Source organism: Schistocerca piceifrons, chromosome X, assembly GCF_021461385.2.
Source record: "Schistocerca piceifrons isolate TAMUIC-IGC-003096 chromosome X, iqSchPice1.1, whole genome shotgun sequence".
Classification (NCBI taxonomy): Eukaryota; Metazoa; Arthropoda; class Insecta; order Orthoptera; family Acrididae; genus Schistocerca; species Schistocerca piceifrons.
Genome location: NC_060149.1, coordinates 244,520,246 through 244,536,702, shown reverse-complemented (window position 1 = coordinate 244,536,702; position 16,457 = coordinate 244,520,246). Strand labels below are relative to the sequence as shown.

General features: G+C 44.1%; 1 protein-coding gene across 1 annotated transcript in view; it reads left to right on the top strand.

Annotated features, from left to right (window-relative positions):
- Positions 1-16,457, top strand: part of LOC124722288 (protein artichoke-like) — a 408,123-nt gene that overhangs the window by 306,911 nt on the left and 84,755 nt on the right. The gene's annotated exons all lie outside the window — the stretch shown is intronic.

The window sequence follows — 16,457 nt, the reverse complement described above, 5'->3', positions numbered from 1 at the left end:
AGCTAACAAGAAATGACAGTAAGGGATACATGTATTGAGAGGCCAGTGTCAAAATACCCAGACTCGTGAACAGGGGTCGACAAGAGGTTCGTGAACTTACACCACTTATTGCCCGAACCGCCCGTTCCTGAGACAAAAATAGCCTTTTAGAACGGTAAGAGTCACCCCAAAATATAATGCCATACGACATAAGCGAATGAAAATAAGCAAAGTAGACTAATTTTCGTGTCGAACGATCACTCACTTCAGATACCGTTCGAATAGTAAAAATGGCAGCATTAAGCCTTCGAACAAGTTCCTGAACGTGGGCTTTCCATGACAGTTTACTATCTAGCTGAACACCTAGAAATTTTAACTGTTCAGTTTCACTAATCATATGCCCATTCTGTGAAATTAAAACGTCAGGTTTTGTTGAATTGTGTTTTAGAAACTGTAAAAAACTGCGTTAGTTTATTTTCTACAAGCCATGAACTTAGGTCATGAATTGCACTATTTGAAACTGGCCAATGTTGCACACAACATCCTTTACTACCAAGGTAGTGTCATCAGCAAACACAAATAACTTAGAGTTACCCGTAATACAGGGTGATTCAAAAAGAATACCACAACTTTAGGAATTTAAAACTCTGCAACGACAAAAGGCAGAGCTAAGCACTATCTGTCGGCGAATTAAGGGAGCTATAAAGTTTCATTTAGTTGTACATTTGTTCGCTTGATGCGCTGTTGACTAGGCGTCAGCGTCAGTTGATGCTAAGATGGCGACCGCTCAACAGAAAGCTTTTTGTGTTATTAAGTACGGCAGAAGTGAATCGACGACAGTTGCTCAGCGTGCATTTAGAACGAAGTGTGGTGTTAAACCTCCTGATAGGTGGTGTATTAAACGTTGGTATGAACAGTTTACAGAGAATGGGTGTTTGTGCAAAGGGAAAAGTTCTGGACGGCCGAGAACGAGTGATGAAAATGTAGCACGCATCCAGCAAGCATTTGTTTGCAGCCCAGGAAAATCGACTCGCAGAGCTAGCAGAGAGCTGCAAATTCCACAATCAACTGTATGGAGAGTCCTACGAAAAAGGTTAGTAATGAAACCTGAACGTCAACTACCCGAGGCGATGGATCGGCCGCCAGGCAGCCCGTGACAGAGCACTTCATCACTGGCCTCCAAGAAGCCCTGATCTTACCCCCTGCGATTTTTTCTTATGGGGGTATGTTAAGGATATGGTGTTTCGGCCACCTCTCCCAGCCACCATTGGTGATTTGAAACGAGAAATAACAGCAGCTATCCAAACTGTTACGCCTGATATGCTACAGAGAGTGTGGAACAAGTTGGAGTATCGGGTTGATATTGCTCGAGTGTCTGGAGGGGACCATATTGAACATCTCTGAACTTGTTTTTGAGTGACAAAAAACCTTTTTAAATACTCTTTGTAATGATGTATAACAGAAGGTTATATTATGTTTCTTTCATTAAATACACATTTTTAAAGTTGTGGTATTCTTTTTGAATCACCCTGTACTAGAGGGCACATCATTTCTATAAATAAGGAACAGGAGTGACACCAACACCGATCCCTGGAGCACGCCCCACTTGACTGTACCACACTCAGACCCCACATCACAGCTATTCTCAACACTGAGAATAATGACCTTTTGCTGTCTGTTTCTAAAGTAAGAGGTGAACCAATTGTGAGCTACTCCCTGTATTCTGTAATAGTCCTACTTCTGGAGCAATATTTTGTGATCAACAAACTCAAACGCCTCAGTTAAATCAAAAATGTGCATAACGTTCGAAACCTTTTGTTTAACCCATCCAGTACCTCACAGAGAAAAGAGAATATAGCATTTTCAGTTGATAAACGACTTCTAACGCCGAACTATACATGTGATAGCAAATCGTGTGACATAAAATGATCAATTATCCTTACATACACAGCCTTTTCAATAACTTTATCAAATACAAAGCAGATTTTCTACCGAGTACTTTAATCGTTCAGGAAACTGACCATTCCTAAAGGAAAATTTACAAATATGGCTAAATACAGGGCTAACATGTGCATCACAGTACTTTAATATGCTGCTAAGCACTCCATGATATCCATGAGGGTCCTTAGTCTTCAGTGATTTAATTATTGACTCAATCTCCCCCTTGTCTGTCACAGATGAGAATTTCAGTCATCAATCTAGGAAAGGCATTTGCCAAGAAAGTTATATGACTCCCTGTAGAAACTAAATTTTAGTTTAATTCACCAGAAATGCTCAGAAAATGATTGTTTAATACTGTACATATATCTGATTTATCGGTAACTGAAATATTTATACCACGAACTGATTTTGTATCGTCAGATCTTGTGCTGTTGACCAGACACTTCCTTCACAACTGACTATATGGTTTTAAACTTATCCTGTAAATTAGCTATTCCATTTGCATACCACGTACTCTTTGCCTTCCTAATAACATTTTTAAACACCTTACAGTACTGTTTGTATTGGGTTATTGTAGCTTGATTGTGACTACTTCTAACATTTTGATATTATTCTCGCTTTGTTTTACATGATATCCTTATCTCACTAGTCAGCCACCCGGGCTACCTATTACTGCTAGTACCCCGTTTAGAACGCTCTAATGGGAGACAACTCTCAAAGAGCATGAGAAATGTATTAAGGAAAGAATTATATTTGTCATGTATGTTATCGGCACTATAAACATCCTGCTACTCTTGTTCCTTGACAAGGTTTAAAAAACTCTCTACTGCTGTTGGATTAACTTCCCTCATAGTTGGTAATTATATGTGACATTTGTTTTAGTACAAAAGCCTTTTAGTGTTAAAATTTGTGCATCATGGTCTGAAAGGCCATTCACCTTTTTACTGATAGAATGCCCTACTAGTATTTAAGAATGAATACAAATATTGTCTATGGCTGTGCTACTGTTCCCCTGAACCCTAATTGGAAAAAACACAGTATGCATCAAATCATATGAGTTTAGGAGATCTACCAACATCCTTTTTCTTGCACCATCATATACGAAATTTATATTGAAGTCACCACATATATCTAATTTCTGGTACTTCCTACAAAGTGGAGCAAGAACCCTTTCTAGCTTGAGCAGAAATGCTCTGAAGTCAGAGTTAGGGGACCTATAAACAACAACAATTAGGAGTTTAGTTTCACTAAATTCAACTGTCCCTGCACAGCATTCAAATACCTGTTCAGTGCAGTGCCGTGATACTTCTAAGGACTCAAGTGGAATACTGTTTTTTAGGTACATAGCCACTCCCCCACCCCACAAGGAACTCCTTGAAAAACAGCCAGCTATTCTGTATCCTGGTAAAGGAAGCCTCTGGATTGTCAAATTATTTAATTGGTACTCCGATATACCAATAATTTCAGAGTCAACATCTATAAGTAGTTCACTAACTTTATCTCTAATACCTCTTATATTTTGATGAAATATGATAATTCCTTCTCTACTTGGAAACATGACGTCCTCTGAAGGTGGGTCCTTAGTTAGTGGGACTTCCATTAAGCAGGTATACCTATCAGCTGACTTCAGTCTAAAAAAGATGCAGCTCTAACACCAACTACTACAGGAATTTTTCCGTGAGTAATCCCACCACCACCCACTACCCTGTCACCTATAAGCTTTGCCAGCCTCCCCTTCCCATACCTGTTGAGGTGCAGGTCATGCCCAGTGAAACCCGATCTACCGATGGACCAAACTGGCACCACTGAAATGTGACCCATTCCCTCTGCCATCAGCGCCCCCTCCAGCCCCATGTTAACGCGCCTAACAACCTATTAAGATGAGACCGAGCATGACGCTGACAGCTGCACGAAATGCACATTAGTGCTACCAGTTTGAGTAGCTATCTTTACGAAGTCACCACCTACATCATATTCCCCGTGCCTGTCAAGACTGTTCCCAGGACCATCCAGTGTCACTACCTGATCCTCCTTCGTAAGATTCCTACATTAGTCCCCTATGCTGTCAGTCACCTAAGATAACCCTGCATTAGGCTTCACAACGCTGGAGACTTGGTACTCACCCCCCCCCCCAACACTTCCTGCAACTGCTGGCCCAACACTTCTTGCAATTGCTGGCCTACACCTGTAACGTGCGAACTACCTACCAGCAGAACCTTCTTCTTTGTGCCAACTGCCAGTTCCCATTCCCCACCACCCTTCATCGTCCTCAACTTATTTAGTGTCCAAGGAATAGAAAAGCAACTGGAATCATTCAACAGAGGAAAGTCCACTGGACCTGACGGGACACCAATTCGATTCTACACAGAGTATGCGAAAGAACTTGCCCCCCTTCTAACAGCCGTGTACCGCAAGTCTCTAGAGGAACGGAAGGTTCCAAATGATTGGAAAAGAGCACAGGTAGTCCTAGTCTTCAAGAAGGGTCGTCGAGCAGAAGCGCAAAACTATAGACCTATATCTCTGACGTCGATCTGTTGTAGAATTTTAGAACATGTTTTTTGCTCGAGTATCATGTCGTTTTTGGAAACCCAGAATCTACTATGTAGGAATCAACATGGATTCCGGAAACAGCGATCGTGTGAGACCCAACTCGCTTTATTTGTTCATGAGACCCAGAAAATATTACATACAGGCTCCCAGGTAGAAGCTATTTTTCTTGACTTCCGGAAGGCGTTCGATACAGTTCCGCACTGTCGCCTAATAAACAAAGTAAGAGCCTACGGAATATCAGACCAGCTGTGTGGCTGGATTGAAGAGTTTTTAGCAAACAGAACACAGCATGTTGTTATCAATGGAGAGACGTCTACAGACGTTAAAGTAACGTCTGGTGTGCCACAGGGGAGTGTTATGGGACCATTGCTTTCCACAATATATATAAATGACCTAGTAGATAGTGTCGGAAGTTCCATGCGGCTTTTCGCGGATGATGCTGTAGTATACAGAGAAGTTGCAGCATTAGAAAATTGTAGCGAAATGCAGGAAGATCTGCAGCGGATAGGCACTTGGTGCAGGGAGTGGCAACTGACCCTTAACATAGAATACAGAGAAAGAAGGATCCTTTATTGTACGATTATATGATAGCGGAACAAACACTGGTAGCTGTTACTTCTGTAAAATATCCGGGAGTATGCGTGCGGAACGATTTGAAGTGGAACAATCATATAAAATTAATTGTTGGTAAGGCGGGTACCAGGTTGAGATTCATTGGGAGAGACCTTAGAAAATGTAGTCCATCAACAAAGGAGGTGGCTTACAAAACACTCGTTCGACCTATACTTGAGTATTGCTCATCAGTGTGGGATCCGTACCAGATCGGGTTGACGGAGGAGATGGAGAAGATCCAAAGAAGGGTTATTTGGTAACCGTGATAGCGTTACGGAGATGTTTAACAAACTCAAGTGGCAGACTCTGCAAGAGAGGCGCTCTGCATCGCGGTGTAGCTTACTCGCCAGGTTTCGAGAGGGTGCGTTTCTGGATGAGGTATCGAATATATTGCTTCCCCCTACTTATACCTCCCGTGGAGATCACGAATGTAAAATTAGGGAGATTAGAGCGCGCACGGAAGCTTTCAGACAGTCGTTCTTCCCGCGAACCATACGCGACTGGAACAGGAAAGGGAGATAATAACAATGGCACGTAAAGTGCCCTCCGCCACACACCGTTGGGGGGCTTGCGGAGTGTAAATGTAGATGTAGATGTAGTTCCTCCTTTGCGCGTTGTAACTGCACCTGTAGGACACAGATCTTACACTCCTGCTCCTCTGTCAACTTATTTCTACTGCATTCACAGTAGAGGATCTCGCTAGAATGTCCACTGGCTTCCCCACTGCATTCCCCACAATGAAAATACTTTGAAAAAATTCCACACCATAAACCACTACCCACAACCCTACGGCAGATCCCACACTTCTCATCCATGGTAAAATTTTACATTTACTGAAAAAACTATAGTTCTACGTCACCTGAGTTCAGTTACACCAGTAGAACTATTTATAGAACCAACAATAGCGGTCTCGAAATTCTCTGTCGACTAAGAAAGCAACTACCTGTATTCATACTACTACACCACAGATAATACCAATACCATCATAACTTCACAAGATTACTAGTGAAAACCAAAACTTCAAGCGGCCACTGGAACACTTAACGAAGGTAAAGCACTGAACGAAAATTTTACTGAAATATTTCACTAAAAAAATAAGGAACGTGAGCTGAAAACTAAAGATCGAAATTTACTAAACGACTTCAACGCACAGAAAACTCAAGAAGACACAGCGAGCGAACGTTTCCAAAAGATTATTAAATCGTTATTTCGCCACAAACAGCACGAAACACGGCTGAAATCTATTAAATTTAATAACAGTTTAACAGTGCAATAGTAACTTTGTCAGTACTTAGCTTTATAACCGCTACAGCTGCAACTGCACGCCGAAAAATGTAAACACACTACTGAGGTTCAAAAATGGTTCAAATGGTTCTGAGTACTATGGGACTTAACTGCTGTGGTCATCAGTCCCCTGGAACTTAGAACTAATTAAACCTAACTAACCTAAGGACAACACACACATCCATGCCCGAGGCAGGATTCGAACCTGCGACCGTAGCGGTCACGCGGCCCCAGACTGTAGCGCCTAGAACCGCACGGCCACCCCGGCCGGCCACTACTGAGGCGTGAGGCTTGGACGAACCACGTAAGCACTCTAACGAATAACTTGGGTCAGTATACGTGAGTACGATGATTAAAGCGAATTCGTTTATTCGTGTCGTTATTCTTCCAACACATTTTAAAATGGCCTGCACACTGCATGGTGTTCCCTGTTTATAGAGGGTGGGCCATTGATCGTGACCGGGCCAAATATCTCACGAAATAAGCGTCAAACGAAAAAACTACAAAGAACGAAACTTGTCTAGCTTAAAGGGGAAAACCAGATGGCGCTATGTTTGGGCCGCTAGATGGCGCTGCCATAGGTCAAACGCATATCAACTGCGTTTTTTTAAATAGGAATCCCCATTTTTTATTACATATTCGTGTAGTATGTAAAGAAATATGAATGTTTTAGTTGGACCACTTTTTTCGCTTTGTGATATATGGCGCTGTAATAGTCACAAACATATGGCTCACACTTTTAGACGAACTGTAGGTAACAGGTAGGTTTTTTAAATTAAAATACAGAACGGAGGTACGTGTGAACATTTTATTTCGGTTGTTTCAATGTGATACATGTACCTTTGTGAACTTATCACTCTGAGAACGCATGCTGTTACAGCGTAATTACCTATAAATACCACATTAATGCAATAAATGCTCAAAATTATGTCCGTCAACTTCAGTGCATTTGGCAATACGTGTAACGACATTCCTGTCAACAGCGAGTAGTTCGCCTTCCGTAATGTTCGCACATGCATTGACAATGCGCTGACGCATGTTGTCAGGCGTTGTCGGTGGATCACGAAAGCAAATATCCTTCAACTTTCCCCATAGAAAGAAGTCCGGGGACGTCATATCCGGTGAATGTGCGGGCCATGGTATGATGCTTCGACGACCAATCCACCTGTCATGAAATATGCTATTCAATACCGCTTCAACCGCACGCGAGCTATGTACCGGACATCTATCATGTTGGAAGTACATCGCCATTCTGTCATGCAGTGAAACATCTTGTAGTAACATCGGTAGAACATTACGTAGGAAATCACCATTTAGATTGCCATCCATAAAATGGGGGCCAATTATCCTTCCTCCCATAATGCCGCACCATACATTAACCCGCCAAGGTCGCTGATGTTCCACTTGTCGCAGCCATCGTGGATTTTCCGTTGCCCAATAGTGCATATTAGGCTGGTTTACGTTACCGCTGTAGGTGAATGACGCTTCGTCGCTAAATAGAACGCGTGCAAAAAAATCTGTCATCGTCCCGTACTTTCTCTTGTGCCCAGTGGCAGTACTGTACACGACGTTCAAAGTCGTCGCCATGCAATTTCTGGTGCATAGAAATATGGTACGGATGCAATCGATGTTGATGATGTATTCTCAACACCGACGTTTTTGAGATTCCCGATTCTCACGCAATTCGTCTGCTACTGATGTGCGGATTAGCCGCTACAGCAGCTAAAACACCTACTTGGGCATTATCATTTGTTGCAGGTCATGGTTGACGTTTCACATGTGGCTGAACACTTCTTCTTTCCTTAAATAACGTAACTATCCGGCGATCGGTCCGGACACTTGGATGATGTCCTCCAGGATACCGAGCAGCATACATAGCACACGCCCGTTGGGCATTTTGATCACAATAGCCATACATCAACACGATATCGACTTTTTCCGCAATTGGTAAACGGTCCATTTTAACATGGGTAATGTATCACGAAGCAAATACCGTCCGCACTGGCGGAATGTTACGTGATACCACGTACTTATACGTTTGTGACTATTACAGCGCCATATATCACAAAGCGAAAGAAGTGGTCCAACTAAAACATTCATATTTCTTTACGTATTACACGAATATGTAATAAGAAATGGGGGCTCCTATTTAAAAAAACGCAGTTGATATCCGTTTGACCCATGGCAGCGCCATCTAGCGGGACAACCATAGCGCCATCTGGTTTCCCCCTTCAAGCGAGACGAGTTTCGTTCTTTGTAGTTTTTTCGTTTGACGCTTATTTCGTGAGATATTTGACCCGGTCACTGTCAATGGACCACCCTGTACAAAATTGCGGTACCAGTCTCTTTCCTAATGTTAAGGGTTGCACCACACCCAGTTATATTCGCAACATCGAACGTCGCTACTTCTTGCAGCATTACATATACAGGGTGGTCAGAAAATGTGTGAAATGCTTGTAGTGATGTTACAGGACAGGTTGTACTGAGACATGAATGTTAAGAAAGAAATTCGATACGTTGCTCCGTTTCCGAGTTATTTAGCATAGAATTTAGCCAATCGGGGTGCCTCGCGCTCGCATTCAAGGGGCCTGCCAGGGGCGGTGTTGCCCAAAGAGTGCTTTGTCTCGTTAGCTGAAACTTGAGTTTACGCGCGCGACGATCTGATTGGCTAACTTTAATGCTAAATAACTCGGAAACGGCGCAACGTATCGAATTTCTTTCTTAACATTTATGTCTCAGTACAACCTACCCTGTAACATCCCTACAAGCATTTCACACATTTTCTGGCCACCCTGTGTATAGTCTTTGAACTGTTGTATCTGTACTTCATATCGTATTCGTACTTGTCTTAGATAGTCTTTATGTTTACAATTATCTTCATGGATTTGTCACGTCAAATGTCCGAAGCATACGATTCTCGTCTTCCACTGTCTTAACAATCCTGCTATCCCTCTCCATACTGACATCCTCGATTTCATGTCAGGATACGTTATACTACACTAAAATCCTCATCTTCATACGTAGCCCTTTGTGTGTATGCGTGTATGTGTGTGTGTGTGTGTGTGTGTGTGTGTGTGTGTGTGTGTGTGTGTGTGTCTGTGTGTGTGTGTGCGCGCGCGTGTGTGTTTGGGTTAGCTGTTTCATTATAGTTCCTATGATTCCTCTCCTTGTGCGTTTTGTTTGTTTAAGCACGAAGATTTTTTACGTTCTTCTGAGACTCGTCAGTTTCATTCTGATGAATATAGGACTACGTCTCCTGAAGTCGGTGGTTGCTCTTAAGGAACATACTCTCAGTTATCTCGCAAACAATTCGTTTGCAGACACAATTTTTCTGGGACATACAAAGTCCAGTCACATTAATGTGACCACCTGTCAAAAGCCTGACCGCTGGGAGACGCGCAAGAAGAGTCAGTGAGTTTCTGCACTGTATCGACAGGGGCGTGGAGTAATGCCGACACCAGTGCCGTAGCGAGCTGCGCTAGGTTCCTCGGTTGAGGATGCGTGGCGCGAACGGCCCGTGGTCCTACAGATTCTCGATTGGGCTGAATTTCGTGGAGTCTGGTGGCCAGGGAAACACGGTAGAACAATACTTATGCTCTTCGAATCCCACACATACACGGCAAGCTGTGTGACACGTTGCATTGTCCTGCTGATGGGTGCCATCGTGTGGAAGAAAAACAAATAGGATGTAGGGGTGGACGTGGTCTCCAAGGATAGTTGTAAACTTGTGTTGATCCATTTTGCCTTCCAGATTGACGAGATCACCCAGGGAATGCCTCGAAAACATTCCCCACACAATGACGCTCTCTATTGCGGCCTGGACCCTTCCGACGGTTGTTGCAAGGTGTTTACTTTCACGTTTTTCACACCGTACACCCCAACGGTCATCTGTCCGGTGCTGCATAAAAAGTGATTCATATAAAATGCCACGTGCGCAACTCAGTGGACGTCCAGCAGCGGTATAGGCACGCAAATTACAGCCTTCGTCGCCGATTAATAGCAGTCAGGTGGGTGCATAAAACAGGCCCATACGCAGCAGCGTTCGCTGACAGTCGTTGAGCATACACTTTTGGTAGCCCCTTGGTTCATCTGCCGCCATCATCCGTCATTCACCCCTGTCATCTATCGCCCGTGGTGCAACACAGTTTGCCTCGGCACCTTTATTGGATAGTACCATTTTACCATGCCCTGGACTCGTATACTATAACCACGTCGTCATGCGAACAGTTTACAAACTTAGCCGTTTCCGAAATGCTCCCACTCTTGGTCCGAAAACCAATGATCATGCCGTTTTGGACGTCAGATACTTAGCTCCGTTTCCGCACTACGACAATGATTGCACCGTTTTCCACGTTCCCCCCGACACGCTCCATGTATCTTCCATTGCTAGTGCTGCATGTGCCGTCTGTGAGTGGTTATTGCAAGTTGACGTCGATCATAGACAGTGGTCACTGGACCATGTATTTTCACCGGTGCCAGTTTTCGTTATTGATTATGTTAGGGTAACGCACAGTTCATCATCAAATCCTTTCTCCCAGTAGTGCTATTCATACGCACTCGATGGATAAATATTTGGTTGTTGTGTTCGGAAGTGATAGAAGGGAATATCAGTGGCATTGTGTTGTAACTACAGTTCGTCGCCAAAGTACGGAAGCTTATGAATGCTGACAACGGCCTACGAGATGTCTGTCTGAACAGGGGTGCTACTCACAGCTAACAGTGTTAGGCGAGCATATACGTTAATATTACAGCCGAAATAACTACAGAGATCTGTGACCAATACACTGATTCATTCAGTGGCATGAATACTCAACATTCATGTGACCCTTGTACAAACAGACCTAGCCTTTGACACTCCCCCGTTCAGAAACTGAGTCCAAATCGGTGAGTATGACTGCATTCACCCCGACATAGACACTGCTCCGTGGCGATGTCTTGGGCCGTCGCTGGGCTGCTGACTTCATGTAGAAATCGTTGTCGGCGAGCGTGGTTATTCCTTCGGCGAAGCCGGCAGCTGTGGCCCAGCTGTTCTCGGCGCTTCATTCCGCAACCTCCCTGCTGCTACGGTCGCTGGTTCGAATCCTGCCTCGGGCATGACTGTGTGTGATGTCCTTAGGTTAGTTAGATTTAAGTAGTTCTAAGTCTAGAGGACTGATGACCTAAGATGTTAAGTCCCATAGTGCTCAGAGCCATTTGAACGTTCGCCGAACAAGCCGATGTTCATCGGTAGGTGATCTGTGGGGGAACTGAGGCTGGAGGTGCATGGTGATTCGTTGAATGCGGTATATATCCTGGCTCGCGCAATGCTATGGAACTGCGTCCTACTTGATGATGTCTTCTCGTGTTGTCAGCCGAGTCAAGGAGTCGTTCTGCGGTAACGTTTCGACAAGCTTCCAATCGTCGTCTTCGACTTATTCCCTTGTTTTTTGTGATTGCTAACTTGCCACATACTTCCTATTGTGCTGACGACCTCTGTTGTAGGTCACTCAAATGAATGACTATTCGTCTCCTTCTCTCTCTCTCTCTCTCTCTCTCTCTCTCACACACACACACACACACACACACACACACACACACACACATACACACACTAGCAAATAAGCTCACGTGTGCAACCTGTGTTGCTAGAGGGAAGTCTTGCTTGCAATGGAATTCCTATCACGCGACTCGCGGTTACAACACAACAACAATTTTGTTCAGGCCTGGAGGGGTGCTCAGATAACCTAATGGTTAAGACGACTGTTTGAAAAAAGTAGGAAATCCGCATTCCAATGTCGGTCTGGAATAATTTTCAATTTATCACGAAGTATTCAATAAAATTTTGACTCGTGTCTGGAGTAGTGTGCTGATAGCCGTAATTCCCGTCGCGGCAGTCTCTGAGCGTTGTAAAGTAAGCACACGAAGTGATGTGTGCGACGTCGGAAACAGGAAAGAGTCTGAATTTTGCGAGCAGATTAAACATATCAATAACGAAAACTCTGGTCAGGAAAAAGAAATTACGTTTCGGATTTATATAAGGATTCGAGGAACCTAAGATGACAGAAATCGACGGTTGGTTATACGAAAAAATAGACCTGTAGATAACGAAGTGAGCGAGTTGCAGCACTACTCTCCGCGAAGGCATCAGACTTAAAACTATGTGAAGATGACACAGCAATAACCAACCGATTCATACGAGTCATATGCTCGAGTTCCGAATAGCTACCCTAATAACATGAGACGACGAAAGACCCGAAAGTACCTGTCTCTGCGCTGTACTCTTTTAACTGACTGTTAGATATCATTCAATCAAGCTGGTTGATTCACGAACTTAATGCATTCTAGGGGAGAATTATTACTTACGACTGTTGAACTCATAGAACAGTAAACATATTGAATATCCAATTTGAAGGGAAAAAATGGCATCTGCCCTAGAATACTAGGTACAGGTTTTTCAGGAGTTCCCAAAGAAAAATCTTGGAAAACGAATTTCAAGGTTGAGAATAGCAGTAACAGAAAATGTAAATAGCGTAAGGCATTGATGGGTCAAATATCCCACTGGATGGATTCAGCAGCCTGTCGCAAAGGGCGGCTTTTTTCCACTCGCATTGTCTCCTTCTTTGGCGAATATGTCAAAGTGTTGTCGTATGACATTTGTAGAATGTAGATGATTGTAACGAGTGTGTGTATAGCATGGTGACATGTATGTATTGTGTGACGATGAGACAAAGAGAGGGTGAAAACGCCTGGAGCCAATATATAGCCTACTCCTCTCGAATAGAATGAAGGCGGACGCAGAGCTTAACGACCCCATTCGATGACGGAACACCATGAACAATATCACATGCCCTCACTAGCGCAAATACTGGCGCTAACACCATTGCTCCCCTTGCCGGACAGATACTGGCAGTGAAAACTTCCACCAATAGGATTCGAACCGTCTCACCTTCGAGTCGAGTGCCACCGCACTGGTGTGTTTTAGCATCCTCGGCTATGGAGGCAGGTAGCGTTCATAGTGTTAAGATTGGATAAAAACTACCCATTCCCTGGTACGTTGCGGTATTACTCTTTAAATCAATGAGGGTCTATGACGGAAAATCGTGTACACGCGCAGTTCTCGGATCTGCAGTCACTCTTAAAGCAGGAAGCCCACAAATTAAGTCGATGTTACCGAAGACAGGAGAAATTCAGTGAAGAAACTTACGTATGTACAAGCATGTGCAAATCAGGGAACATCAGGTGGAACACAAATACGAACAGATGTCGTGGCTCTAGATAACAGCACCGGCTTTAAAAGCAGTCTTACGCGTACACAAACCAAGACATCTAACATTGCTGATGAGGTAATACGAAACTTAGAGATACAGGCAGGGGACACACAGGTAACGATAAAAGCAGAGCTGCAGAACGTAACAAAAAAAAATTGTTCAAATGGCTCTGAGCACTATGGGACTTAACGTCCGAGGTCATCAGTCCCCTAGAACTTGGAACTACTTAAACCTAACTAACCTAAGGACATCACACACATCCATGCCCGAAGCAGGATTCGAACCTGCGACCGTAGCGGTCGCGCGGTTCAAAACTGAAGCGCCTAGAACCGCTCGGCCACCACCTCACGTAACAAGCAATCGATAAAAACGAGTCAGACACCCAAGCGCTGTTACATGATCCCAATAAATCTGAGACGACGAAAGCCCGAAAAGTAGCTGGTTGTGTAACTTTATTCAGTTCTATCTCTATTGTTCAGAGAAACCATTGAAATAGGCATGCATGACAACAGCTACGACTAAAATGAGTGCGAAACGACTAAGATACGTGTTCTGTTTAGAGAGAGAGAAACAAATAACACATTGCGACGTCCGCATCTTTCTCACTTTCACTCTTCCTCTCTTTCTTCGACACCACATGCTTTGTCTCCTCTCTCTTGGCACCGGACAACTCTGAGGCATACTACAGTTCTTTCTACTTACGATGCTATCCTGAAAAATTGATACAGAAGCAACAGGAAGTCATCGTGTTCTAAGTAAACTCTCAAGTAGTATTCATATCGTCGGATATAACGGTTATTATGGCGACAAACAGCTGATACCAAACGTGCACTAACACGGAGATATTTATTGAATTTTCAACCCAATCTCCGAGACGCACGCGACAGGCAGAACAGACGGAATAATGCTTTTGATTGTCACGCCACGATCTATAATTCCGTTTACTAAGCGCCTCTCTCCTCCATTTCACTTCCCCTTCCCCCACCTCCTCTGTCACCATTACTTTGAACTAAGAAGCCACGCAAGGAATAGGCACAGATTGATCGTTAACAATTACGTTGTGGATGCACGTAGCTCGCAACCATGAATTGGAATCTATTAACTCCAAACACGTAAACCAGTGGCATTCTCGGCAAGCGAACAAAGCTGATCAGAAACTATAACGCCTCGCACGCATCAAAAAAGATCATATCCGCTGCCCGACGGAGACTGCTCATTTGCTCAGAAATCGGGGGAAGGTAGGGCCTCCCCATCATAGCTCTCACAGAACGTATTCAGGATTCGTGTCCACTAATTCGCTGAATCTGATCATGGAGCTCTACATGGAGAAGTTATTACCACTCTCTCAGCATCAGATATACTGCATGGAAACAAACTGGTATCAATACTGTTACGGTCTGGCACCTGAAACTTCTCACGCCTCACCTCTAACGACAGACACTGCAGGGAAGACACTAAATACCTCACGAGAAAGATCTTGCAAGCATCAAGAAAGACCCTCAAAGGTTCCCAAACAGTCCCCGGCTTACTAGGTAACAACTACCACTCCATCGGAATCAGAAAAGATCACTAAATAATAAAAATAATGATAATTTTATGTGGCTCAGTGTCCGGGTGCGAGTGTTTTAATTCGACGCCACTTTGGTAACTTGCGTGTCGCTACTCTTCCCCAGTTATCCAACCGCGAAAAGCACAGTTTAATTTGTAATCTGAACCAAGTGTTGTTCTTCGCAACTCATCAGATCGTTGAGGTGAAGGGTATATTTAAGACACACTGAAAAATTTCGTTTGCCGACAGGGATTCGATCCCGCGACCGCTTGGTTTCCAGCGCGCGCTTTACCACTAGGCCACAAGGCCCGACATCACTAAATAGTGTAACCTAACAAGAAATCACTAAACAAAGAGTTTCGTAGACCGACTCCGAAAGGAGCCGAAAGAAGCAGCCTAAAATCCTCAGCACCCCTCTCAAATCGGAATATAGAAGCTAACTTCTTACGAAAAGTCATAATGTTATGTCTGTAATACGAGCACGTATACACTACTGGCCATTAAAATTGCTACACCACGAAGATGACGTGCTACAGACGCGAAATTTAACCAACAGGAAGAAGATGCTGTGATATGCAAATGATTAGCATTCACACAAGGTTGGCGCCGGTGGCGACACCTACAACGTGCTGACATGAGGAAAGTTTCCAACCCATTTTTCATACACAAACAGCAGTTGACCGGCGTTGCCTGGTGAAATGTTGTTGTGATGCCTCGTGTAAGGAGGAGAAATGCGTACCATCACGTTTCCGACTTTGATAAAGATCGGATTGTAGCTTATCGCGAATGCGGTTTATCGTATCGCGACATTGCCGCTGGCGTTGGTCGAGATCCAATGACTGTTAGCAGAATATGGAATCGGTGGGTTCAGGAGGGTAATACGGAACGCCGTGCTGGATCCCAACGGCCTCGTATCACTAGCAGTCGAGATGACAGGCATCTTATCCGCATGGCTGTAACGAATCGTGCAGCCACGTCTCGATCCCTGAGTCTACAGATGGGGACGTTTGCAAGACAACAACCATCTGCACGAACAGTTCGACGACGTTTGCAGCAGCATGGATTATCAGCTCGGAGACCATGGCTGCTGTTACCCTCGACGCTGAATCACAGACAGGAGCGCCTACGATGGTGTACTCAATGACGAACCTGGATGCACGAGTGGCAAAACGTTATTTTTTCGGATGAATCCAGGTTCTGTTTACAGCATCATGATGGTCGCATCCGTGTTTGGCAACATCGCGGTGAACGTACATTGGAAGCGTGTATTCGTCATCGCAATACTGGCGTATCAC